At 47.6% G+C, this 25,941-nt stretch overlaps 2 pseudogenes; both read left to right on the top strand.

The window, feature by feature from the left end:
• The first annotated feature begins 1,059 nt into the window (after window positions 1-1,059).
• LOC136574186 (U2 spliceosomal RNA) lies at window positions 1,060-1,181 on the top strand (annotated as a pseudogene).
• Window positions 1,182-15,299: 14,118 nt separating this feature from the next.
• LOC136573989 (U2 spliceosomal RNA) lies at window positions 15,300-15,502 on the top strand (annotated as a pseudogene).
• The last annotated feature ends 10,439 nt before the right edge of the window (window positions 15,503-25,941 follow it).

The following is a 25,941-nucleotide window of genomic DNA, read 5'->3' as shown; positions in this document are numbered from 1 at the left end:
GAAGGAAAATGAAGGACATTTTGTTTATTGATGGACTTTTGGACTCCTCACTCCATGCTTCGCCCTTGTGAGAGGGTGCAAAGGGACAATGCCCAGAACCACCTTGTTAGACACCACCAAGTACTGTTGGACTTGTACACACACCTGGTGCCACTGGTTTTCCTTTCTTGGCTGTTCCTGTTCCGTCAAAAGAACTGTTTGCATGGACAAATAAAATCAGAAACCAGAGATAGCTGGTGGGGTAACACATTTAGTTCTTTGAACCCTGCCAATTGGTTTTCTGGTTTAGGAGGTTGGTTTATGGGGATTCTACATTGTATTTATGTACTGAAAAGTTTTCTCTTCGCCGATATGAATCACGTGTTTATGGACTAGGAGTCATACTTGTCTTGACTCCATGTCCAAAACGGGGGAATGTGAGGGGTTAATTCAGGTTTATGCCTTTAAATTGATAAGTGTATTTCACAGAATACTTATGCATTTATAATTTGCGTCTTCTGCTAAAGGTTTAAGCTTATACGTGTAAGGGCCGACGCTTTAATAATAGACTACAGCGACTCCATTTTGTATCTCTTTGCTTGTTTGCTTTAATACATGTATCTGTATTAAATTCAACTTTTACCTAGAAAGATGTTAGATCCCAATTATAATGACCTTGAATATGTTCACATATGTCTTATCAGCTTTCTCTCTCCCATGTCTCCTTCCCTTGAGAAAGCTCACTCCCTTCTAGTAAGAAGCGTCCAAGAACATTTTGTTTTGATACAGTTGTCACCGGACATTCATGTAGGAGACGTCTTTGAAAGATATGTATTGTTAATTAAAATCTGCAGATGTTATGTAGCCTTGGGCATGCCTGGGGCATGCGCAGTAATCAAATCAATACATCAGCAAACCTTTTCTATATCTTCTGTAATTCTTTGAATAAACTTTCACTTCGCTATATGACAATCCATGATGCATGTGACTGTCTATTCGGTGTCTATGGGTACTCATATCTAAAGACCAATTCGGAAGCAGACAGCATCAGCTAGAACGGTCTGCTTAAAGACCCCCTACATCCCCTATCTGGGGACCATATATTAAATGGATTTTTAGAACAGGCAGCTGGAAAAAGCTTGCTCTGTCCACTCCGCGCATTGACCTGGTATTGCAGTACCTCCAGGACCGGTGCACCCCCTTTCCTACAACAGTTTCCAAAAGCAGAAAAACAAAACCGACGAGCATGAGGTGCAGCTAACAACCAAGCACTTTGATTGACACTCAGCCCGTCTGCTGTGCCGTGGAGCTCGCAACATTGTATCCACTGAGCAGCTGCGTCTCCCAGAGTGTGCACAGCACAGATACAACTGGAAGCAAAACAACACACACACACACCAGTTCATATGGCAGCCTGTGTCTGTATGCGCCACGTATTCGGGTCATGGGTGTATGTGCAGGGGGTGCGGTCGCACCTGGGGCCCGGAGCCCTTGGGGGCCCATAAAGTCTCTCTTCCCCACATTGTAAACCAATGCTATCAATGAAGCTTTATAGTTTGGGGGCGCAGTCCCAGACTTTGTACAGGGGCCCCGCAGCTTCAAGTTACACCTCCGGATCAGGATAATGCTAGGCCATTCCAACCAGCCTGTGAGAGTGACCTGCAGTCGCTGGTAGTCGAAAAGCGGCCGCCCGGCCGGCCCCGGATGCGCGCTTCTGAGTGGACAGACAGCAGCTGACCCCCAATCACACAGGCCCGAGGCTTGCTATGCAGCATGGAATACCTCATTGGACTGCAGCACTCCACGCGGGCTGAGGTACATGCTCCACGTGGGAGGTGCAGTATTTCGTCCATGAAGATCCAGGCCAACGCTTAGAGATGGAGCAACACTCGGGGAGCAAAGAACTCCAACGAACGCATGTCTACTTTAAAAGGATGTATTGCTTTATTCAATGCATGGACACAGAAACGGTTCAAGCGCTCGATTACAGACCGCAGTCAATACAGTAAAGAAAGAAATGTGTGTTTACTGTAAACTTGCATGGAGCTCGTTTGTGAGCCACTGACGGACTGAATGCTGCTGCCGCCACCACCGCTGCTGCATGTCTGAAATGTGGTCTGACGTTACATGCAGCAGCAGGGATAAGGCCTTGCCTATAAGCATTCCCCAGCTGGCAAAAACGGAACCTCCCTGCCTATTCCTCACCATGGAAGAACGGAACCTACCTTTTGTAGAAAAATAATTTTAAAAAAGCCACAGCAGCAGCCAACTAGATTTTGGTAGGCCGCTGTCTCCCCCTTGTGTGCTGCATTGAAAATGCACTCCGCTAAAAATAACAATGATCCACGAAATAGAGCATATGGAGAGAATGAAGCTTCTAGATGAGCCGTCAGGCTATGATAAATTGTATCACACCTGGGCGATATGGATAGATGCCCGGAGCTCACCCCTATTTACTAGGTGGTTATAGTCAGGGACATGTGAGTAACACGTTTAAACCACAATCGTAAAGAGAAACAACATCCCTGGAGCCCGCGCCCCCCCCCCCCGCCCCCACTTTTGTTTTTTCTCTTTCTCCCGTGTCATAGATACCTACCCTCCTTCACCGCTCCCCCACTTACCCTCCCCTCATTCCCCTGTTGGTAGACCTTATAAAATATCACAGACAAACATTATATAGTTCAACTCACTCGAAATTTATTTATTAAGTTTCATTGTCAAAGTTTTTTTCCCATTGCTTTGAGATAAGGCAAAAGTTTTCCTCCCTCCATGAAACCAATAAAACCTATCTATATATATAAAGCTGAAAGCCCTCACTGACTGACTGACTCGCCAAAAGTACTCGAACTTCCCAATGTCGTAGAAACATGAAATTTGGTGCAAACATAGATTATCTCCAAAATAGGAAAAGAAATTGGTTCCCAACTCGATTATTCAATTCTAGCGCAAAGGAATTGGCGTCGAAATTTAACGTACATAATCTAAATCACTCACTTCCCATTGTCATAGAAACGTGAAATTTGGCACGAGCATTGATTGTCATTAATAGGGAAAGCTAATGGGTCCCAACTCCATTATTCAATTCTATGCGCAAAAGAATTAGCGTCCAAATTTTACGTACATAATCTAAATCTCTCACTTCCCAATGTCATAGAAACATGAAATTTGGCACAAGCATTGATTTTGTCATAAATAGGGAAAGCTAGTGGGTTCCAACTCCATTATTCAATTCTATGCGCAAAAGAATTAGCGTCCAAATTTTACGTGCGGAATGTAATTTTCTCACTTTCCGGTGTCATAGAAACGGGAAATTTGGCACGAGCATTGATTGTCATAAAAAGGAAAAGCTAATGGGTCCCAATTCGATTATTCAATTCTATGCGCAAAAGAATTAGCGTCCAAATTTTACGTACGGAATCTAATTTTCTCACTTTCTGGTGTCATAGAAACATGAAATTTGGCACGAGCATTGATTATGTCATAAATAGAGAAAGCTAATGGGTCCCCACTCCATTATTCAATTCTATGCGCAAAAGAATTAGCGTCCAAATTTTACGTACATAATCTAAATCTCTCACTTCCCAATGTCATAGAAACATGAAATTTGGCACAAGCATTGATTTTGTCATAAATAGGGAAAGCTAGTGGGTTCCAACTCCATTATTCAATTCTATGCGCAAAAGAATTAGCGTCCAAATTTTACGTGCGGAATGTAATTTTCTCACTTTCCGGTGTCATAGAAACGGGAAATTTGGCACGAGCATTGATTGTCATTAATAGGGAAAGCTAATGGGTCCCAACTCCATTATTCAATTCTATGCGCAAAAGAATTAGCATCCAAATTTTACGTACATAATCCAAATCTCTCACTTCCCAGTGTCATAGAAACATGAAATTTGGCACAAGCATTGATTGTGTCATAAATATGAAATGTTAATAGGTCCCAATTCGATTATTCAATTCTAAGCGCAAAAGAATTAGTGTCCAAATTTTATGTACGTAATCTAATTCTCTCACTTCCTGATGTCATTTTATATGAAGGAAACGTCACATGGTTACCTCCACGTGGTGTTTCCTGGGTAACGCAGAGAACTATGCAAAATGGTGAACATATGTTTTTCCTCAGTATCTATAAAGTAACCACGACTTCATAAGATTTTCCGTGTGAACACCAGATAAACACCAGTACCAAATTAACTTGGGCGAAGCCGGGTATATCAGCTAGTATTGAATAAAATACAAATGATCCAGTTAGTTCTGCAGCTTCTTGGAGGAGATAAGACCATCTCCTGTCTCCCAGCTGCAGCTGAGACTGACTAAAATGGCTGCCAAGCCTGGTATTTATGCTTCTAAATTGATGACATCACAAGGGAGTGACATCAGCCTGGAAAACACCTGGCTCATTTGCATACAGTGTGTTTGTATGTATGTATCTTTATTAATTATGTAGAATATAGATTATTTCTGAATTATAGATTTTGTAGATATAGATTAAAGATAGATTTAAGATTGTTTATTTATATATATATATATATATATATACATACATATATATATATATATACATATATATATGTGTGTGTGTGTGTATGTAAATAAATATAAAATCTGTAGTTATGTATGTATGTATGGCGGGAAAAAAAGGCCTGCTGTATGTTTTTAAGTTCTTCGGATGACCGTGCCGCTCTATTCTCCTTACTAGGGTCTTCTAATGCCAGTCCAGGGGAAGGCAATAAAGCCCTATGGGGCCGAAGCCAATTTCCCTCATTTTGGGTAAAAAGTTTCTGTCCGTCCCCACTCGAAATGCGGCCAGCCGAAGAGATCTCTCAAACTGCCCGGCCGCCGCACCTTCAGAGACAAACTAGTGCTTGCTTCTAGTGTCATCGCCGGCTTAACCATCCTGTGTAGGGAGGTGACGAGTCCTGCAGCAGCAGCAGGCTATGCAAGCCTAGGATGCGTGAGCACGGTGCAAGAGGAAGGACTGAGGGTGTGAGGCTGGGCGCGGTTGAGAAGGCGTGGGACGGGGCTATGCAAAGTTTTACAATTCTCCCAGCTGCCTGGGTGCATTGTGGGAGCGTGTTGCCTCAAGCCTTGGAAGTGGAGTTGGGCGGGCCGGGCTGCAGGTGAAACCTATTTGGGGTTATCGCTTCTCAGCCTTTTGGCTAAGACCAAGTGTACTTTGTACAGAAGGTCTTAGCCGGAAGGTATCTCAGGCACCCCTCTCCTCGGCCTGGCGGGATCGCCCACTTCGGTGGGCTAAACCCGCCTGCTGCTATTGGGGAGAGGGACTAGGTCCTCGAGTAAACAAGTTGCGATCCCCCTTGCCGACTTGGCCCTGTGCCAAGTGAGGATAATTTACAACTGCGGAGTTGTAAGGCGTTTTGCGAAAGGAGTCATGGGTGCGGACCCTGACTCTATACCGGCGTATGCCCGGATACAGAATACCATCTGTGTAGTTTTTACCGATTGAAGCGGCGGGTACACGTGGCCTGCGATATGTGGTAGAGGACGTGCTCATGGGCGTTTTCAACATCGGCGATACAGGACTACCCCTAGCGTAGGACATATGATGTCACCTTTACCCAGAAAGGTATTTTCAGTGATTTAATCAATGCGATTCCTACTAAACAAGATCCACGGCTTGAGGGTGTCCAGCTGGTTGAGCACGTCCTAGATGTGACCAAGCTTGTATTGATTAAGATGTATTCTCCCTACGCTGACCAAAAAGAAGTGGAAGCCTTCTTACATGGCTATTTCAAATCGGTCAAGTGTATGGGAAAGATTATGAACGAGCTTGGTATTTGGACATCTAAATGGAGGTTCCAGGTCACGTGTATTAAGGACCCTGGGTGCCCAGGGGGTCTAAAACTACCGCCTGCTCGTTTTAAACTGGGTAACGTGAGTGGCAACCTCTATTTTGCGGGAATGCCTGATTTTTGCCGCAACTGTAAAAAATATGGCCATGACAAAGACAGTTGCGGCGTCACCTGCAGGAATTGTGAAGGCTCAGATCACGAAACCAATCGGTGTTCTATGGCGAAAAAATGTCATCTATGCGGCAGAGTTGGTCACCTCTTTTATGCTTGTCCCCATAGGGCATGAAATACGGAGCAGCGGGGGCAGCCAAGGAAGCCAGCAGACCAAACCGCACCCCCCCAAGGAGAGCAACAGGAGGACATGGACACTTCCAGCAGACCCCCCCCCCCCCCCCCAAAAATGAGGAAGGAACATCCAAAGAGTAGCGGCGTAGCAAGAGGAGGGCTGCGGATCGGCCGATGGACATCCCATCCCAGAAATCTGGGTCAGAGGGGAAGTCCGATGAAGCTGGTCCTAGCCCGCAGGAGACGCCGGCTGCGAGGGTGCCCGAGGCAGAAGACCCCGGGGGTGACGCAGCAGCAACGAAAAGGCGGAAAGGCTCAAAGGCCACCCTGTACTTGGAGGTGGTACGGGGGGGACCCAAGGAAGTACCTGCTGACGCAGCGAAACCGGACGGTCCCCCCAAGGTGCCAACCACCAGTGCCCCTCCCCCTCCCTGCCAGGTGGGGGACCCGGGGGCAACCTCCGAGATGGTGGTGGCGAGCCGAGTACACACCCCTGCAGAGGGGAAAAGTGAACGGCAGGAGGCCGATATGTTGACCCCTGGGGTAAGCACATTACCAATGTCATCGATATGGGACCTGTCTGACATTCCTGCCTCGGGTGTCCCGGGGGGCAGCTGAGTGATGGGAGTTCCTCTCCAGCATCGTCCTTGTTCACGGTAGATTCGGATGCGGGGGGGGGGGGGTATGAGAGCTCCAGCGGGGTCTCTGGCGTAGCCGGAGAGTGTGGTTTTTAGGTTGCACATCGTGAGCGTACTCCACGACATCTACGCACACACTCAATGATGGCGGACCTTTCATGTCTCACTTTTAACGTAAGAAGCCTCGAGAGCAAAGTGAGACGGGCTGCCCTGTTCAACTACCTCACCATTTTTGCTGCTTCCGTATTCTTCCTACAGGAATGCGGCATCCCGCACAAATCCCAATACAAAAAGTACGAGAAGGATTGGGTACATGGGCCATCAGTCTGGTCTGGATCTAACGAGTCCAGATCAGCAGGGGTCGCCATTCTTTTTAAAGGGAACGTTTTTATTGAAAATTTTTATGAAATTTTACCAGCCAGAATTTTATTGGTCAGAGCCTTTATCAACGGTATTAAATGTCAGTTTTTAAATGTTTATGGTTCTCCAGAAAAGAAGGTGAGAGCAGAAATGTTGGAGATTTTACCCCTTTTTATCAATGATTCTTATCCCTTATTTTAGCTGGTGATTTTAATTGTGTTTTAAGGGGGGAACGCCGGTTCTCTAACTCCGTAAGCAGGAATTACGATAAAACAGCTAACATGTTAAAAAATATTATAACAGATCACCTGCTTACGGATGTTTTTAAGACCTGTAACCCGCTTTTACCAGAAGAGGCCAGCGTGACCTGGAGCAACACCACCTGCAGCTCCAGGATCGATTTTATCTTCTGCTCTCACCAGGTACAACCTTTTAGATCTGACGTTTTTAATGACACATTCTCTGACCACAAGGTTTTATTTTTTAAAGCAAACCTTGGAGAAAGAAGGAGAACCAGTAATGCCTGGAAGATGAAGGTGTCCCTTCTACAAGATCCGCAGATTTTATCTGATTTTATTACTTTTTTTAAAGAATGCAGACGGGTTAGAGATCCTAACATTCCCACCAGCCAGTGGTGGGAAAAGATGAAAATCAAGATCAAGGACTATTTTATCAAGGTTGGGATCTCTAAAGCCAAAGAAAAACGGGCTTTTTATTCCAATCTAAATACCCGTCTGCAGACCCTGTACAAGATGAAAGAGCACGGTATAGAGGTAACTAAGTAATGGACTAAGTAATGGACGCCAAGAAAGATATCGCCAAATGCCTGGAGCAGAGAGGTAAAGAGATAATATTCCATTCTCGTGTCAAACACCTTGAAGAGAACGAGACCTGCTCCAGGTATTTTTTCAAGAAAGTTACCGAGAGAAAATGTATTTTAAATGAACTCGATGGAATTACCGACGTACAGGGTCTTTTAGGAAAAGTACATGGTTTTTATGCGGATCTTTTGAACACTAAGAGTGTGGATATAAATTTTATGGAGGACTCAGAGGAGATCACGGATGTTTTAGACCCTGCCTCCCAGAGCCTTTTATTACGTGATATTTCGGAGCAGGAGATTTTAGATACCATCCGTAGTTTTAAACCAGGCAAGGTGCCTGGTCCGGACAGTATACCCATCGAGTTTTGTGTCACGTTTTATGGAATTTTAAAAGAGGATTTTTATTCTCTTTTTAGCGAGATTTTTAATTCCAAGAGCCTCCCAGGGCTGAAGGCGGAAGGGTGAGGTGTCTCTGTTATACAAGAAAGGGGATAAGACTGATATAAAGAACTGGAGACCCATCACCCTTCTAAACGCCGATTATAAGATAATGGCGAAAATCTGCGCCAACAGACTTAAAGAAATCATACATAAAATTATACATACCAATCAAGTCTGTGGCGTCCCTGGGAAGGCGATACATGAAAATCTTAACCTTTTAAAAGACTGCATCAGCGACACGAAGTCAAGGCATGGTAAAATGGCCATTTTATCTATAGATTTCGAGAAGGCCTTTGACAGAGTGTCGCATTTTTATCTTTTTAAGGTTTTAGAGAAGATGGGTATACCAGAAGGCTTTTTACTGTCTCTAAGAGCCTTTTACGATAACTGCACGAGTAAGATTTTAGTAAACGGTTTTAAGACGCAGGATGTCTTTTTAAAATCCGGGGTGAAGCAGGGGTGTCCCTTGTCCCCACTACTTTTTATCTGTGCACTGGAGCCTCTTTTATGCGCCATAAGAAAAGACAAGCAGGTTCGAGGAATCCCCCTACCGGGTGGGGGGGGGGGGGAGTATCGGGGCTAAAGTAGTGGGGTACATGGATGATGTCACTGTGCTTTGCAGGGACACCCTCACAATTCAGAAAACCTTGAGGCAAATTCAATACTTTTGCTGCTCCTCCGGTTTTAAGGTAAATTTTAATAAAAGCAACATTTTAAATATAGGAGATATGCTTTTAACGGACATTCCTGTTCTTGTTTCTGAATCAGTGCAGATTTTAGGTGTCTCCTTTAATGAGTCAAACAACGGTTTTACCAGTTGGGACTTGGTGGCACAAAAAACTGTGTATGAGGAGCATGCGGCAGCTGACGCTGGAGGGGAAGGTTTTAATTACGAAGATGATTATTTTACCGATTTTACTATACCTCAGTTTGGTGTTTCCCCCTCCAGACCGGCTGCTAAAGAAAATCACAAAAGCATGCTTCACCTTCCTATGGAACTCCAAGATGGAAAAACTTAGATGAGAAATAGTTTTAAAACCCAAACCCATGGGGGGGAAGGATTTCCCTGATTTTAAGGCTTTTCTTTTAACTAAGTTTTTTAGTATGTGTTTGAATGCTGTTTTTAAGAATCATTATTGGTCTTACTTCGTCCGTTTTAATACAGGTTAATTTATGCGTAGAAATGGGTGGTTTTCCACAGTTTTAAATTCCCCCTATTCTTTTAACCTGACAGAGGAGTATAAGATTTTAGCAAAAACGGTGATTTTATATGATTTGAGTGGTAAGACCGTACAATATCTTTTAAATAGTAAAAAAACATACAAAGACATAAAGGAAAGTGGTTTTATGGCGCCTGCAGGGAATTTTAATGAAGAAAAAACTAAACAAATTTGGAGAATGGTTAATGAAAATTCTCTTTTTAATTCCCAGAAGGACCTTGCCTGGAGCTGCGTTTACGAGTGTCTTCCATGCCGGGCATTCCAGCATCGAAGAGGGCTGACCAACTCTGGCGCGGCATCGGCGGATTTATTCGTCTTAAGCCTCTTGCTGCTATAGGGGGAGGACCTGCAAAGATTCCTGGGAAGGCGATCGACAATACTCTACTCAAATGGCAGTGAGCATGACGGCTTCAGTGCGCTTTGCTGAGCCTGGTGACCTGCGCATTAAGAATTCCTTCAAAATCGACGTCGCTGAAGAGGTTCGTGAGAAAGTCTCCCTGAGTTTCCTGGTGAGAAGAGTCCTGCTGGAGATCCTGAAGGTGAAGAGAGATAACATCCTGGCTCTACAAGATTCTCCTGGTCGATTTATCCTCACTTTGGACTCTGAATCTGCCTGCCAGAGCTGCCTCCACTACATCAAAGCAAGTCTGCATGAAGAAGACCTTAAAGGACTGACCTTCGTTGTTCTGTATTCTGGAGGTGAGAAACCGCTGGTTGTCCACATGAACAATCCCCACGTGGACTTAGAGGACATCTCCTGCTTCCTATGGACTTATTGTTCAGAGGTTCGGTTTTCCCATAAGGTTCTGAATGCTGAGAGACTCTGGACTGGTAAATACAAATTTTTTGTGAAATTTCAGCGCAATTCAGAGGAAATTGGTGGACTGAATCACCCTCCATCCAGTTTTACCATTGGCAGAGATCGAGGGTGTTTGTTCTATCCTGAGATGCCCCTTTTCTGCCGCAAGTGTAATGAGTTTGGCCACACTCATGATAGTTGCAAGGAGGAAGTGGCTATATGCAAAAAATGCTACAAGAAGGGGCATGCAACTGCGGCTTGCCCCAATGAAATCGTGTGCAATATTTGCAATCTGCCTGGCCATCCTTTCAAAGACTGTCCTTTAAAAAAGACCCCTAGGTCATATGCTGACGCGCTCAGGAGGCAGCCGATCCTTGCCGGTACATCAGGGGAGCAGAGGCCACCAGTCAGGCTTCCACCCAAAGAGCAGCCTGCCGACCCACCTAAAGAGCAGCCTACTGACCCATCTAAAGACCAACCCGCCGACTCACCCGGCAACTGCATAACGCCAGTGGTTTGCTTAAAGACTCCAGATGGCCTGGTTGGGGAGGACTCCTCGACGGCGGCTAAAGGTCCTACTAGTGGGACCTCAGAAAGTGAGGAGATGGACTTTGAGATACAGAGGAAGAGGAAAACAGGAAAAGCAGAGGGAGGTTGTGCAAAAGTTAAAAAAAATGCCCCTAAAACTAATTACCATGCAACCCGCAACTGAGACATCTGAACTTCCTTCTAGTACTTGAACCTACAAGCCAGTCCCATCTAGGCTGCAGCTGCCTCCTGATCCACCCCCTTGGGACCTGTGAGGGGTTAATTCACGTTTATGCCTTTAAATTGATAAGTGTATTTCACAGAATACTTGTGTTTATAATTTGCATCTTCTTCTGCTAAAGGTTTAAGCTTATACGTGTAAAGGCCGACGCTTTAATAATAGACTACAGCGACTCCATTTTGTATCTCTTTGCTTGTTTTGCTTTAATGCATGTATCTGTATTAATTTCAACTTTTACCTAGAAAGATGTCCCAATTATAATAATGACCTTGAATATGTTCACATATGTCTTATCAACTTTCTCTCTCCCATGCCTTCTGTCTCTTGAGAAAGCTCACTCCCTTCTAGTAAGAAGCGTCCAGGAACATTTTGTTTTGATACAGTTGTCACCGGACATTGATGTATTGCTCATGTAGGAGACTTCTTTGAAAGATGTGTATTGTCAATTAAAAATCTGCAGATGTTATGTAGCCTTGGGCATGCCTGGGGCATGCGCAGTAATCAAATCAATACGTCAGCAAACCTTTTCTATATCATCTGTAATTCTTTGAATAAACTTCACTTCTTCTTTGGGTTACCACATACCCATGTGGTCATCCATCTAAGTTGTCTTTGAGTACTCAAACCTGAAAATAATTGGGAGGCAGACAGCATCAGCCGAACGGTCTGCTTAAAGATCCCCCACAGACCCTATTAATATAGAGTTCTCGGACCCATCCGGCAACATTTCAAGCCCGGGTACGGTTGGGATGATGTCCGACTCGGATAGCAGCACCTAAACCATCATCTAATGGCCAGCAACATCCGAATTGCCTCGCTGAATGTGAGGAGTTTAAAGAGTCCTGCAAGAAGGGCTGCTTTACTTTCTTATTTATCAACAGTGAACTGTGATATAATTTTGTTGCAGGAATGTGGCATTGATTTTGATATGAACTATGCTGAACTGAGAGAGAGCTGGACTCTAGGCCCCTCTGTGTGGTCTGGAGATAACGAATGCAAGTCAACAGGCGGTGGAGTCTTGTTCAAGTCCCATGACTTCAAAGTAACATCTTTTATGCACATCGTGCCTGGGCGAGCTCTCCTTATAAATAACAGCCTTGGGGGAGCAGACTTTAGGCTACTGAATATTTACGCCTCTCCAGTAAAAGAAGAAAGATCTCAGCTTATTCAAGACCTGCAGTATTATCTACCCAGCTCTTCCCCGCTAATAGTTGGTGGTGACTTTCATTGCATCTTGCCTGGTGAGAAGAGATGGGGATCGGATGCGCCAAGCAAAGATAAAACTGAAAAACTAAAAGACTTGTTGACGGACTTTAGACTGAAAGATGTCTGGCATGAACTACACGCAGCTGACCCAGGATACACTTGGGAAAGTGCCACTTCCAAATCTAGAATTTACTTTTTCTTTATAACGGAGCAAATGATCGCCAAGTCAATGGATTATACCAACAACATTTTTTCTGACCACAAGCTGCTTCTTGCGTAAGTGGAGTTGCCCAGTCTCCATAGAGCTCGAGGTGTTTGGAGGCTCAATACAATGCTACTACAGGACCCAGACACAAGAACAGAATTTGTTGCCTTCTACAAAAAGCTAAAAAAAATCAGCAAAACAACCATGCGTCTCTGCTTGACTGGTGGGAACACAGTCAAACTAAAATAAAAGAATTTTTTGTCAAGGCCAGTATCTCCAGAGCAAGGAAGAGAGCCAGCTGGCACAGGAGGCTCAGCACTTAGCTTCAGACCTGCTTTAAACTCAGAGAGCATGGTGTAAACATGGAGGACATCATTGCAAGTACAAAGAAGGAAATCGCTAAAGAAATACTTTCTAAGGGCAAAGAGCTGATCTACAACTCCAAAGTTAAAGTCCTGGAAGAGGAAGAGAAATGTACCACATTCTTTTTTTAAAAAGTGGTGGCGTCAAAAGAGCTAATTAAAGAGCTTGAAGGTGAAACCTCATCAGATGGCATCCTGACTAAAGCCCAAGAATACTATCAAGAGCTCTTTAGTGACAAGTCCATGAATTGGTCCTTTGCTGAAGATGCACTAAACACTTTAGATTGCCAACTAGAGAGATCTGATCAAGAGCTGCTATGTACTGATATCACTTTACAAGAACTAGATGCTGCTACCAAAAGCCTCTCCTACGGCAAAACCCCTGGAGGGGATGGCCTGCCCTTGGAGTTTTACAGAACATTTTGGGACATTTTAAGTGTGGATCTACTTGTAGTTTTTAAAGAAGCTTTTAAGTGTGATGTTTTACCTCTTTCTTGGAGGAGCGGACTTGTTTCCATGATTTTTAAGAAGGGGGATAGGTCTCACCTGGAAAACTGGAGACCCATCACATTACTAAATGTAGACTACAAAATGATGTCCAAAACCCTGGTGAACCGTTTTAAAGGAGTTTTAAAAAAAAGTGATAAATGCTGATCAAGTATGCGGTGTCCCTGGAAGAGGAGTGCAAGAACATCTTAACACCATCCGTGACATAATCTGGTATCAGCAAGAGAGACAGCAGAATCTGGCAATTTTATCTCTTGGCTTCCAAAAAGCCTTTGATCGTGTATCCCACAAGTTTTTATGGTCTGTTTTAAGAAAAATGCACTTTCCAGAAGATTTTATTAGGCAAATTGCGGTTTTATACAAAGACTCTTTTAGTAAAATTTCAATAAATGGTTCTCTGACAAAATAAATTTTCCTGCACTCAGGAGTAAAACAAGGCTGTCCTCTGTCGTCAATATTGTTTAGCTGTGCAATAGAGCCCTTGCTGTCAATGCTCAGGAAAGATAAAGTCGTGAGAGGCGTTCCTATCCCCGGTGGCCAAGGCAGAGAAGAAGGTCCTGGGCTACATGGACGACATATCCATCTTTTGAACCTCGCCTGCAGCACCAAGAAGGGCAATAAGATTGACAGAGTTCTTTTGTGAGGCTTCGGCCTGAACAAAAGCAGCTGCTTCACTATCGGGAACTGGTCAGACGTGACAATCCCAAACCTCAAAATGCAGTCCGATGCAATAAAGATCCTAGGAGTAACCTTTGACAAGCAGAATGAGGGAACCCAGAGTTGGGAAGCTGTAAAAGGAAAACTGGAGAGGAAGCTTGACTTCTGGAGACTCAGAAGACTCACCATGGAAGGTAAGATCCTGATCATCAAAGCCCTCCTGCTTCCAATGATGTTATATCTAAGTTGTGTGTTCCCTCCCAACGACATCACGGTGAAAAGATTGCAGAGAATGCTGTTCCAGTTCATATGGAGCTCCAAGTATGAGGAGCTTAACAGGCAAACCATGCATAAATCTCACCATCTAGGAGGTAAGAATGTGCCCAATGTCAAGCTATTTGTATATTCTAAATTTTTCAGCCTCTGTCTCAGAACCATCTTCCTGGAGAATACCTGGTCCTATTTTCTGAGATATGCCGCTGGGCACATTTTCAGAAAGCGCAAGTGGGTGTCTTTCTTTGACCGATCCAGTCCTAATTTTTTTCCCCAAGCAATATGTCATCCTGGAGAAAATTATAAGACTGTACAATCTGGATTCCTTTGAGATGGGAAATCTAAAAGATGCTAAAAAGCTGCTGCTAGAGGTCAAGAAGGCGGAAACCATGACTCCTCTATTGAATTTCTCCTACAACAGATGCGCTTCTATCTGGAAGAGAGTACATGCACCGTACCTGACAAATGAGCACAAGGACATTGCTTGGATGACCGTACATGAGTGCCTGCCTACGAGAGACTTCCAACACCGGAGAAGATTTAGCAACATCTCAACGTGTCCTAGGCAGCATTGCGGTGATGATGAGACTACTTTACATGTCATGTGGAACTGTCACTTTGCTCAAGAGGTTTTGAGAGAATGCAGCCAATTTTTAAAGTTTTTAGCTGGCCTTGATTTTCTGAACCATGAAGTTGTTTCTTATGGAATTTTACCAAATCTTACTAAAGAAAAAGAAAGAGTCTTATGGTGCATCTTAAACTGTGTCAAGAACGCCTTATGGAAAGTAAGAAACATCTTGCTGTTTAAAAGAGACTGCATAAGTGGGAAAGACTGTCTAAAAATGGCGATAAGTGAATTGCATGTATATTACTTGCTTGATAAGAAGATCCTAGGGAAAAGCAAAGCTCTTAGTAAGTGGAATTTTCATTTGTGGAATATGTTGGTTTGAGAAATGTCTATTTATACTTGTTTTCTATGACTAAGTTCAATAAATGTAAAAGTAAAAAATCTGTTCTTATCAGTTTAATATCTGATACGTCCCCTATCTGGGGACCATATATTAAATGGATTTTTAGAACACGGAGCTGGAAAAAGAGCTTGCTCTGTCCACTCCGCGCATTGACCTGGTATTGCAGTACCTCCAGGACCGGTGCGCCCCCTTTCTTATTTCAGTATTCAAAAACAGAAACGACGAGCAAGAGGTGCAGCACAGCTGTGGCTGCTAACAACCAAGGACTTTGATTGACACTCAGCCCGTCTGCTGCCGTGGAGCTCGCAACATTGTATCCATTGAGCAGCTGCGTCTCCCAGAGTGTGCACAGCACAGGTACAACTGGAAGCAAAACAACACACACACACCAGTTCATATGGCAGCCTGTGTCTGTATGTGCCACGTATTCAGGTCATGGGTGTATGTGCAGGGGGTGCGGTCGCACCTAGGGCCCGGAGCCCTAGGGGGCCCATAAAGTCTCTCTTCCCCACATTGTAAACCAATGCTATCAATGAAGCTTTATAGTTTGGGGGCCCAGTCCCAGACTTTGTACTGGGGCCCCGCAGCAGCTTCAAGTTACACCATCGGATCAGGATAATGCTAGGCCATTCCAACCAGCCTGTGTGAGTGACCTGCATGCACTCATTGGCAGTCAAAAAGCAGCCGCCCAGCCGGCCCCGGATGCGCGCTTCAGAGTGGACAGACAGCAGCGGACCCCCAATCACACAGGCCCGAGGCTTGCTATGCAGCACGGAATACCTCATTGGACTGCAGCACTCCACACGGGCTGAGATACACGCTCCACGTGGGATGGGCAGTATTTCGTCCATGAAGAACCAGGCCAACGCTTAGAGATGGAGCAACACTGGGGGGGCAAAGAACTCCAACGAACGGACGTCTACTTTACAAGGATGTATTGCTTTATTCAATGCATGGACACAGAAACAGTTCAACCGCTCGATTACAGACCGCAGTCAATACAGTAAAGAAAGAAATGTGTCTGTTTACTGTAAACTTGCATGGAGCTCGTTTGTGAGCCACTGACTGACTGCTGCTGCTGCCACCGCCGCTGCTGCATGTCTGAAACGTGGTCTGACGTTACATGCACCAGCAGGGATAAGGCCTTGCCTATAAGCATTCCCCAGCTGGCAAAAACAGAACCTCCCTGCCTATTCCTCACCATGGAAGAACGGAACCTACCTTTTGTAGAAAAATAATTTAAAAAAAGCCACAGCAGCAGCCAACTAGATTTTGGTAGGCCGCTGTCTCCCCCTTGTGTGCTGCTTTGAAAATGCACTCCGCTAAAAATAACAATGATCCACGAAATAGAGCGTATGGAGAGAATGAGGCTTCAAGATGACCCGTCAGGCTATGATAAATTGTATCACACCTGGGCGGTATGGATAGATGCCCGGAGCTCACCCCTATTTACTGGGTGGTTATAGACAGGGGCATGTGAGTAACACGTTTAAACCACAATCGTTAAGAGAAACAACCATCCTGGAGCCCCCCCTCCCTGAAGTATGTGGTCGAGGACATGCTGCAAGGAGTTTTCAAGGTGCGAAAACGAGAGATTCTAGCGATCCAAGATTACCCGAAGCGAAGGATCTATGACGTGACCCTAACCGAAGCTGGCATCTTTCGAGACCTGGTCTCAGCCATTCCAATTAGAAAAGATCCTAAGCTTGAGGGTGTCTTGCTGGTCGAGCACGTCCTCGACATAACCAAACATGTGGTGATTAAAATGTATTCTCCCTACATTGACGTTAAAGAGGTCGAGGACTTCCTTTTACGTTATTTTAAATCGGTCAGATGTATGGGAAAGATTATGAACGAGTTTCGTATTTGGACCTCGAAGTGGCGCTTCCAGGCCACGTGTGTAAGTGACCCCAGTTTGCCTGGGGGAGTGATCTTACCGCCTGCGCGTTTTAAATTGGGCAAAGTGAATGGCGACCTATACTTTGCGGGAATGCCTGACTTCTGTAGGATCTGTTCAACATACGGTCACCAAAAAGATTCCTGTGCAAGTACTTGCAAGAAATGTGGGGGCACTGATCATGAGACAAGCGGGTGCAAAAAAGGCAAAGGATGCTATTTCTGCGGCAGTGTTGGTCACCTCTACACGTTTTGGCCCCACAGAGCACAGAAGACAGAGCAGCAAGGGCGACCCGGAACCGAGAAGCGGCCAGGGCAGCCAAAAGACCAAAAAGCACCCCCCCAGGGAGAGGAACCTGAGGAGATGGAGGTCTCCAGTGGGCCCCCACAAGGCGGTAAGGAGCAGCGGAGCATAAAGAGAAGGGTGAGCGACCGGTGGACTGGCTCTCCCTCCCGGGAAACCGGTGGAGGTGGCAGAGCTGGGGAAGCCGGTCCAGGCCCTCCTAAGGTGCCCGCTCAGGCGGTGCCCGAGGCGGAGAGGACCCTGGGGGCACGGTGGCAGCGGCACAGAAAAGGAGGAAAGGCTCGAGTGGTAGACTGTACTCGGAGGTGGTGCAGGGGGGGGAACACCGGAGATCCCGACGAAGTCGGAGGACCCGGTGGATGTACCCCCTGCGATGCCATCCCAGAAGGCCCCTCCCAGCCAGGAGGGGGCGCGGGGTGCCACCTCCGAAGGTGCAGAGTTGGAAGCGAGCCGAGTACCCACCCCGGCTGAGGGGACAGACACGGTTACGGGAGCTGGCCTGCTAGCCCCCATGGAGATTCCGGAGGTGATCGAATCAATTTGGGATCTTATGCAGATCCCTCTCTCGGGCACCGTAGGGGGCCCACTAAGTGAGGTAGGTTCCTCTCCAGCATCCACGTTCACGATAGATTCGGATGCGGGGGGGTGTGAGAGTGTCAGCGGGGTCTTTGGCTTGCCCGGAGACTTCTAAAGAGAAGACCCACGCATATCCCTAGTCTCCAATGGCTGCTCTATCGGGACTCACTTTTAATGTCAGAAGCATCAAGAGCCACGTGAGGAGGGTCGCCCTCTTCAGCTATCTGACTATTTTTGCTGCCTCCGTCTTTTTCCTGCAGGAGTGCGGCATCCCGCATAGAGCCCAGTACAAAAAATACCAAGAGGACTGGGTACATGGACCGTCGGTCTGGTCCGGCTCTAACGAGACCAGATCGGCGGGGGTCGCCATTCTTTTTAAAGGAAACGTTTTAATTGATACTATTAACGAAATTTTACCAGGCAGAATTTTATTGGTCAAAGCTTTTATTAACGGAGTAAAGTGGCAGTTTTTAAACTTTTATGGTGCAACAGACAAAAATACACGAGCGTAAATGCTAGAGATTTTACCGCTTTTTATAAATGATTCAAAACCCCTGATTTTAGCAGGCGATTTTAATTGTATTTTAAAGGGGGAACGCCGGCTTTCTAGCTCAGTGAGCAGGAACTACGATAAGACCTCATCCATATTAAAAAATGTGATTTTAGACAGTAAGCTCACTGATGCTTTTAAAAAATGTAACCCTAACGCATCAGAGGAAGCCGGCGTCACCTGGAGCAACAGACTGTGCAGCTCCAGGATGGATTTTATGTTCTGCTCTTACCAAGTACTGCCTTTTAGATGTGACCTTTTTACCAATGTTTTCTCTGACCATAAGCTTTTATATTTTAAAGTTGATACCGTTTTTAAGAGAAAATCTGGTAAGAATGCCTGGAAGTTTAATGTGTCCCTTTTAGAAGATCCGCAGGTTTTATCCGATTTTATCACTTTTCATAAAGACTGCAGGCGAGTGAAGGATCCCAACACTCCCACCAGCCAGTGGTGGGAGAAGATGAAACAAAAAATTAAAAACTTTTTTATCAAGGTTGGGATTAGAGATGAGCGAACGTACTCGTCTGACCTTGATACTCGTTCGAGTATTAGCGTGTTCGAGATGCTCGTTACTAGAGGCGAGTACCACGCGATGTTCGAGTTACTTTCACTTTCATCTCTGAGACGTTAGCGCGCTTTTCTGGCCAATTGAAAGACAGGGAAGGCATTACAACTTCCCCCTGCGACGTTCAAGCCCTATACCACCCCCCTGCAGTGAGTGGCTGGCGAGATCAGGTGTCACCTGAGTATATAAATCGGCCCCTCCCGCGGCTCACCACAGATGCATTCTGACAGAGATCAGGGAAAGTGCTGTTGGTGCCGGATCTGTTATAGGGAGAGCGTTAGGAGTTATTTTAGGCTTCAAGAACCCCAACGGTCCTTCTTAGGGCCACATCTAACCGTGTGCAGTACTGTTGAGGCTGCTTTTAGCAGTGTTGCACAATTTTTTTTTTTTTGTATATCAGCCGTGCAGAGCATTGCGTCTGCAGTCATTGTACAGAGTATAGGGGCAGTACTGGTGAGGCAGGGAAAGAGATATTCAGGCTATATACGCAGTGGGCTTTTTCCAAAAAATTGATCGCCGTCATCCCGCCAGAGGGAAACGGTATACATAATATTATACACTGCCTACAGTATCTGCTGGGGGTTGTAGTCCTAATTAATACGCAGCTAAGCGTTACAGCAGGCTTGCGCAAAATTGTTTCCTGGATCTGCTGTCTCTGTTACATGATCGCCGTCATGCCGCCAGAGGGAAACAGTATACATAATATTATACACTGCCTACAGTATCTGTCTGCTGTATCAGCGCAGCATTTTAAAAAAGTAGAAGCAAAATACTTAAAGGGGTTGTCCCGCGCCGAAACGGTTTTTTTTTTCAACCCCCCCCCCCCCCCCCGTTCGGCGCTAGACAACCCCGATGCAGGGGTTAAAAAAGAACACCGGAGAGCGCTTACATGAATCCCCGTGCTCCGGTGACTTCTTACTTACCTGATGAAGATGGCCGCGGGGATCTTCTCACTCGGTGGACCGCAGGGCTTCTGTGCGGTCCATTGCCGATTCCAGCCTCCTGATTGGCTGGAATCGGCACGTGACGGGGCGGAGCTACACGGAGCCGGCATCCTGCACGAGAGGCTCCATTGATAAAAGAAGAAGATCCGGACTGCGCAAGCGCGGCTAATTTGGCCATTAGACGCCGAAAATTAGTCGGCTCCATGGGAACGAGGACGCTAGCAACGGAGCAGGTAAGTGAAAAACTTCTTATAACTTCTGTATGGCTCATAATTAATGCACAATGTACATTACAAAGTGCATTAATATGGCCATACAGAAGTGTATAACCCCACTTGCTGCCGCGGGACAACCCCTTTAAGGCCTACTACTGGCCTTTGGCCACTTGACTGCTTCTGCGCTGTGAATTCCACTAGCTCAGTCATACACACCTACTTCTCACTACAGGCGTGCGCAAAATTGTTTCCTGGCTCTGCTATGCGTTCCGTAAGGGAAGTCAGCCTCCAACCACAGGCCAATAAGCGGCACATTTAATTACAGCGTTCTGTTTCTGCACTACTGGTAATACAGCATGCTGAGGGGTAGGGGTAGGCCTAGAGGACGTGGACGCGGGCGAGACGCGGAGGCCCAAGTCAGGGTGTGGGCGCAGACCGAGCTCCTGATCCAGGTGTATCGCAGCCGACTGCTGCGGGATTAGGGGAGAGGCATGTTTCTGGCAACCCCACATTCATCTCACAATTAATGGGTCCACGCGGTAGACCTTTATTAGAAAATGAGCAGTGTGAGCAGGTCCTGTCGTGGATGGCAGAAAATGCATCCAGCAATCTATCGACCACCCAGAGTTCTGCGCCGTCCACTGCTGCAACTCTGAATCCTCTGGCTGCTGCTCCTCCTTCCTCCCAGCCTCCTCACTCCATTACAATGACACATTCTGAGGAGCAGGCAGACTCCCAGGAACTGTTCCCGGGCCCCTGCCCAGAATGGCCAGCAATGGTTCCTCTCCCACCGGAGGAGTTTGTCGTGACCGATGCCCAACCTTTGGAAAGTTCCCGGGGTCCGGGGGATGAGGCTGGGGACTTCCGGCAACTGTCTCAAGAGCTTTCAGTGGGTGAGGTGGATGATGAGACACAGTTGTCTATCACTCAGGTAGTAGTAATTGGAGTAAGCCCGAGGGAGGAGCGCACAGAGGATTCGGAGGAAGAGCAGCAGGACGATGAGGTGACTGACCCCACCTGGTTTGCTACGCCTACTGAGGACAGGTCTTCAGAGGGGGAGGCAAGTGCAGCAGCAGGGCAGGTTGGAAGAGGAGTGCAGTGGCCAGGGGTAGAGGCAGGGCCAGACCGAATAATCCACCAACTGTTTCCCAAAGCGCCCCCTCGCGCCATGCCACCCTGCAGAGGCCGAGGTGCTCAAAGGTCTGGCAGTTTTTCACAGAGACGCCTGACGACCGACGAACAGTGGTGTGCAACCTTTGTCGCGCCAAGATCAGCCGGGGAGCCACCACCACCAGCATGCGCAGACATATGATGGCCAAGCACCCCACAAGGTGGGACGAAGGCCGTTCGCCGCCTCCGGTTTGCACCGCTGCCTCTCCCCCCCGTGCCCCAACCTGCCACTGAGATCCAACCCCCCTCTCAGGACACAGGCACTACCGTCTCCTGGCCTGCACCCACACCCTCACCTCCGCTGTCCTCGGCCCCATCCACCAATGTCACTCAGCGCACCGTCCAGCCGTCGCTAGCGCAAGTGTTGGAGCGCAAGCGCAAGTACTCCGCCACGCACCCGCACGCTCAAGCGTTAAACGTGCACATAGCCAAATTTATTAGCCTGGAGATGCTGCCGTATAGGCTTGTGGAAACGGAGGCTTTCAAAGGTATGATGATGGCGGCGGCCCCGCGCTACTCAGTTCCCAGTCGCCACTACTTTTCCCGATGTGCCGTCCCAGCCCTGCACGACCACGTCTCCCGCAACATTGCACGCGCCCTCACCAACGCGGTTACTGCCAAGGTCCACTAAACAACGGACACGTGGACAAGCACAGGCGGGCAGGGCCACTATATCTCCCTGACGGCACATTGGGTGAATTTAGTGGAGGCTGGGACAGAGTCAGAGCCTGGGACCGCTCACGTTCTACCCACCCCCAGAATTGCGGGCCCCAGCTCGGTGGTGGTATCTGCGGCGGTGTATGCTTCCTCCAGTAAACCACCCTCCTCCTCCTCCTCCAACGCAACCTCTGTCTCGCAATCAAGATGTGTCAGCAGCAGCACATCGCCAGCAGTGGGTGTCGCGTGGAGTGGCAGCACAGCGGTGGGCAAGCGTCAGCAGGCCGTGGTGAAACTACTCAGCTTAGGAGAGAAGAGGCACACGGCCCACGAACTGCTGCAGGGTCTGACAGAGCAGACCGACCGCTGGCTTTCGCCGCTGAGCCTCCAACCGGGCATGGTTGTGTGTGACAACGGCCTTAACCTGGTGGCGGCTCTGCAGCTCGGCAGCCTCACGCATGTGCCATGCCTTGCCCATGTCTTTAATTTGGTGGTTCAGCGCTTTCTGAAAAGCTACCCATGCTTGTCAGACCTGCTCGGAAAGGTGCACCGGGTCAGCGCACATTTCCGCAACTCCAAGACGGACGCTGCCACCCTGCGGACCCTGCAACATCGGTTTAATCTGCCAGTGCACCGACTGCCGTGCGACGTGCCCACACGGTGGAACCCTACGCTCCACATGTTGGCCAGACTCTATGAGCAGCGTAGAGCTATAGTGGAATACCAACTCCAACATGGGCGGCGTAGTGGGAGTCAGCCTCCTCAATTCTTTACAGAAGAGTGGGCCTGGTTGGCAGCCATCTGCCAGGTCCTTGGAAACTTTGAGGAGTCTACCCAGATGGTGAGCGGGGATGCTGCAATCATTAGCGTCACCATTCCTCTGCTACGCCTCTTGAGAAGTTCCCTGCAAAGCATAAAGGCAGCCGCTTTGCGCTCGGAAACGGAGGCGGGGGAAGACAGTATGTCGCTGGATAGTCAGAGCACACTCATGTCTATATCTCAGCGCGTTGAGGAGGAGGAGCATGAGGAGGAGGAGCATGAGGAGCATGAGGAGGAGGAGCATGAGGAGGATGAGGAGGAGGGGGGAAAGACAGCTTGGCCCACTGCTGAGGGTACCCATGCTGCTTGCCTGTCATCCTTTCAGCGTGTATGGCCTGAGGAGGAGAAGGAGGATCCTGAAAGTGATCTTCCTAGTGAGGACAGCCATGTGTTGCGTACAGGTACCCTGGCACACATGGCTGACTTCATGTTAGGATGCCTTTCTCGTGACCCTCGCGTTACACGCATTCTGGCCACTACGGATTACTGGGTGTACACACTGCTCGACCCACGGTATAAGGAGAACCTTTCCACTCTCATACCCGAAGAGGAAAGGGGTTCGAGAGTGATGCTATACCACAGGACCCTGGCGGACAAACTGATGGTAAAATTCCCATCCGACAGCGCTAGTGGCAGAAGGTGCAGTTCCGAGGGCCAGGTAGCAGGGGAGGCGCGGAGATCAGGCAGCATGTACAGCACAGGCAGGGGAACACTCTCCAAGGCCTTTGCCAGCTTTATAGCTCCCCAGCAAGACTGTGTCACCGCTCCCCAGTCAAGGCAGAGTCGGCGGGAACACTGTAATAGGATGGTGAGGGAGTACGTAGCCGATCGCAAGACCGTCCTCGGTGACGCCTCTGCCCCCTACAACTACTGGGTGTCGAAGCTGGACACGTGGCCTGAACTCGCGCTGTATGCCCTGGAGGTGCTTGCTTGTCCTGCGGCTAGCGTCTTGTCAGAGAGGGTGTTTAGTGCGGCTGGGGGAATCATCACGGATAAGCGTACCCGCCTGTCAACCGACAGTGCCGACAGGCTTACACTCATCAAGATGAACAAAGCCTGGATTTCCCCAGACTTCTCTTCTCCACCAGCGGACAGCAGCGATACCTAAGCAATACATAGGCTGCACCCGCGGATGGAAGCATCGTTCTCTATCACCATCAAAAACAGGGACCCTTTAGCTTCATCAATCTGTGTATTCTATTCATCCTTCTCCTCCTGCTCCTCCTCCTGAAACCTGACGTAATCACGCCGAACGGGCAATTTTTCTTAGGCCCACAAGGCTCAGTCATATAATTTTTGTAAACAATTTTTATACGTTTCAATGCTCATTAAAGCGTTGAAACTTGCACCTGAACCAATTTTTATTTTAACTGGGCTGCCTCCAGGCCTAGTTACAAATTAAGCCACATTAACCAAAGCGATTAATGGGTTTCACCTGCCCTCTTGGTTGGGCATGGGCAATTTTTCTGACGTACATTAGTACTGTTGGTACACCAATTTTTTGGGGCCCTCGCCTACAGTGTAATCCAATTAATTTTTTGCCCACCTGCATTAAAGCCGACGCTACATCAGCTGTGTTGGGCACTGCAATGGGATATATTTATGTACCGCCGGTGGCTTCCTGGCACCCACCCATGCTGTCGGTCCACACGGAGTTGTAATTGCATGTGTCCACTTCTAAAGAACCCCAGTCTGACTGGGGCATGCAGTGTGGGCCGAAGCCCACCTGCATTAAACCTGACATTAGCTTTGCTGTCCAGGGCACTGCAATGGGATATATTTATGTACCGCCGGTGGGTTCCAGGGAGCCACCCATGCTGTTCGTCCACACGGACTTCACAATAGGGAGTTGTACCTGCCTGTGTCTACTTATAAAAAAACCCAGTCTGACTGGGGCATGCAGTGTGGGCCGAAGCCCACCTGCATTTAATCGGACGTTACCTCAGCTATGATGGGCACTGCAATGGGATACATTTATGTACAGCCGGTGGGTTCCAGGGAGCCACCCATGCTGTGGGTGCACACGGAATTCCCATTGCGGAGTTGTACCGCAATGGGAATGAATAGTGTGTGGCACATAGGTTCCCCATTGCTATGCCACGTGTGCAGCTCCTGATGGCGGTGGCACAGGATTATATTTTCACTGCTTCTGTACAGCATTGTGGGCTATTGTCCTGCCCCTTTTAAAGAGGGTCGCTGCCTAGCCGTGCCAACCCTCTGCAGTGTGTGCCTGCAGTTCCTCCTCATGGCAGACGCACTTATAAATAGACATGAGGGTGGCGTGGCATGAGGGCAGTTGAAGGCTGCGCAGGGACACTTTGGTGTGTGCTGTGGACACTGGGTTGTGCGGGGGGGGGGGGGGGGGGGTTGGGCAGCATGTAACCCAGGAGAAGTGGCAGCGGAGTGTCATGCAGGCAGTGATTGTGCTTTGTTGGAGGTAGTGTGGTGCTTAGCTAAGGTATGCATTGCTAATGAGGGCTTTTCAGAAGTAAAAATTGTTGGGAGGGGGGGGCCCACTCTTGCCGCTATTGTGGCTTAATAGTGGGACCTGGGAACTTGAGATGCAGCCCAGCATGTAGCCCCTCGCCTGCCGTATCAGTTGCTGTGTCGTTCCCATCACTTTCTTGAATTGCCCAGATTTTCAGAAATGGAAACCTTAGCGAGCATCGCCGATATACGAAAATGCTCGGGTCGCCCATTGACTTCAATGGGGTTCGTTATTCGAAACGAACCCTCGTCGTCCCGAGTAACGAGCACCCGAGCATTTTGGTGCTCGCTCATCTCTAGTTGGGATCAATAAAGCAAAAGAAAAACGTATATTTTATTCTAACCTGAACACTCGCCTGCAGACCCTGTATAAGTTCCGTGAACATGACAGAGGTGGACCACGAGATCATCGAGGTGAAGAAGGAGATCGCCCGGTGCCTGGAGCAG

Source organism: Eleutherodactylus coqui, chromosome 7 (assembly GCF_035609145.1).
Source record: "Eleutherodactylus coqui strain aEleCoq1 chromosome 7, aEleCoq1.hap1, whole genome shotgun sequence".
Classification (NCBI taxonomy): domain Eukaryota; kingdom Metazoa; phylum Chordata; class Amphibia; order Anura; family Eleutherodactylidae; genus Eleutherodactylus; species Eleutherodactylus coqui.
This window is presented reverse-complemented; position numbering and strand designations above follow the sequence as displayed.